The 2,718-nt window shown below is 39.3% G+C and overlaps 1 pseudogene; it reads left to right on the top strand.

Moving 5' to 3' along the window:
* The first annotated feature begins 2,274 nt into the window (after nt 1-2,274).
* Nucleotides 2,275-2,393, top strand: LOC135643884 (5S ribosomal RNA; annotated as a pseudogene).
* The last annotated feature ends 325 nt before the right edge of the window (nt 2,394-2,718 follow it).

Here is a 2,718-nt window from a genome sequence, read left to right as displayed (position 1 = left end):
ATTAGTGCAACAGAAAATTCTTTGATTTCGTAAAAATTTCATCTCAATTCAAATTGTTTCGGAAAGATGTTGAACTTTAAAACTTTCATAAGAATGTAAGGAGAAGCTCAAGATGGTTTACAGTAAAGTAAATTGCACTAAAGGAAAAGCAAACCAGAATTTAGAGTGGTTCGGTCAATGAGACCTATATCCACTTTGGATTCCTCCTCCATCGAGGTCACCGATATCCACTAAGGGCCTTCCTTCAATAGGAAGATCCTTACAAGTGTCACTCCTCTTTCTTGGATGGTTATAAGGCTAAGATATGAAGGAGGAGAACTCTTCTCAATTTTACAACACTTTAAGACTTAAGAACTCAAGATTATGCTAATGCTTTCATGCCCTTTCATGCAGAAAAGGGTAGGGGATTTATAGGCCCCAATGGCTTCAAAAATGGAGCCAAAAAGTGTCTCATCCCGAATTTCCAAGGTATTGACGATACCACCGCCATTACTAGGAGGTACCACTGGTTGACATTGGATGGTACCATCGCTAACAGCATTAACTGCCAGTGGAACCACCACCTAGACCACTTGGGAGACTGGGTCTCCCAAGCGGTGCCACCACTGGCCATGTTTTCAGGGGTTGAATGGGTTGTTCAATTCGGCCCAATTCAGCCTTATTTAGGTTTCAGTTAGCCCCTAACTAAGTTAGTGGGATTACCTCTCAATCCTAACTCAATTTATGGACTAACTATAATATTTAAGATAATTTGACAAAGCATCTTGTTCCGGTACGTCAATTGTTCTTCCGACGAACTTTTGATGAACTGCCGGTCATGTTTCGACGGACTCCCGGCAAGCTCATGAACTTTATGATGATCTTCTTGGTGAGTTTCGATGAGCTTCTTTGGCAAGCTCCTAGACTTCTCGGTTGGTTCTAGCAGAACTTCCGACGAATGTTTGGACTTCCGGCGAACTTTTGAACTCCCAACGAGATCTCGATTTTAACTCTGACACAATACCTGCTTTATGTCTTACTGTTATCATAGTTAATCCTGCACACTTTTCTCAACTTATAGATTAGATCAAACAATTAACAATTGATTTCATCATCAAAATTCGAGATTCAACAATCTATTCTACTTTACCCCCTCATTCTGCATCACACTGGTATCATGGTGTCTCCCTAATCCTATTTCTCCTGAAATGTTATCACTTTGACCGACTATCATAGCTATTCTAATCAGGAATAACTCTTCAGATATGCTTATTTGGCCTTATGACAATAGCAAATTTAGTGCCACATTAGTATGGAATCCAATTAGGCAAAGGAATAACAAGTGGATCCCAAGCAGTTGGACATGGGATCGACCGGTATCTCAGAGACATTCCTTATGCACATGGCAAGACCTTCTTGATAAATTATCTACAATAGACAATGTGAAGAGAAGAGTTATTTACCATGTTAACCGATGCTCTCTTTGTACGCAACAGGAAGAAACTATGGACCACCTCTATTTTGCTTGTAAATATACTAAATGGGTATGAAAGGAGATTCTTCGACGATTTGAAATCAATTGCCTACCGCAGCCAAACTTGCATCAAGAATTAGGCGAAATCATGTAATGTTTCTCAAGAAAAGGGTTTCTTACAAATTGGAAAATGTTATTTTCAGATGCGCTATTTGGTGGATGTGGAAGGAGCGATGTAGCAGAATATTTGAGTGTCAACACACCAATAATGCTTAGCTCTTGACAGAGATTATTAGAGACTCAAGATCATGTATGGAGCACGATCTCAAAATGGAGCACTGTACACGAAGAGAAAAAGATATTTTTATCAGATTCAATTTTGCTATTAGCTAAAGATCTTGGGACTGATGTTAAAGAATTATATGTATCCCGTAGTTATATGCTTTAATAATGTGCTATACCCACAGGTAGTCTTGGCATATATGGACATTACATTTTATTTGTTGGCTACAATTAGGAGTCATAGTCTATAGCAAGTGTAGTCATGACTACCGCATGTGTACTCTATGAGTCATCAGGCTTAGTCTATGGCTTGTATAGACAAAGCTATTTGTAGAAACTTTACACTTAATTAATTTTTCTTTACTTAAAAAAATATAAATCTTTCATAAATCATATCTAATTTTTAATATTTATATTTAGGTCCCTATATTACAAATAAGACCTTATAGAATTTTAAAAAACTGAGGGGTGTTACATGGCCCAAGCACGGGGTCTTCAGTCACGACATGGATGTGGGAGGTGAACGATGATTAAAATATGGGTATAATCACACCAGCACTAAAGCACTGAATCCCATTAGAACTCTGATGTTAAGCATGCTTAGGCGAGAGTTGTACTAGGATGGGTGAACCCCCCGGAAGTCGTAGTGTTGTACTCTATTTTGTGCCTATTCGATGATGTCGTAGACCTCTGAGACGATGGTTTTCGGGCCCGAAATTTGTTATGATCACTTCGCATTTAGCCTCATGGGGCTCGGAGTGTGCTTCATGGATTGCAGTCATAATAACGATTCTGAGATCGACCGAGAAAATTATGATGGTTTTTGCATGACAAGGTCGAATCCGCCATGCGTGGCCCACATCTAGGGTCTCTGGTCGTGAAGTGCATGTAGGAGATGGATGACGATTGAAATATGGTTGCGATGACACCAACACAAAAGCAACAAATCCCATCAGAAATTTGTCATGACCGTATCGCAGTCT

This window comes from Musa acuminata, chromosome BXJ3-7, assembly GCF_036884655.1.
Source record: "Musa acuminata AAA Group cultivar baxijiao chromosome BXJ3-7, Cavendish_Baxijiao_AAA, whole genome shotgun sequence".
NCBI classification, from domain to species: Eukaryota; Viridiplantae; Streptophyta; class Magnoliopsida; order Zingiberales; family Musaceae; genus Musa; species Musa acuminata.
This window is presented reverse-complemented; position numbering and strand designations above follow the sequence as displayed.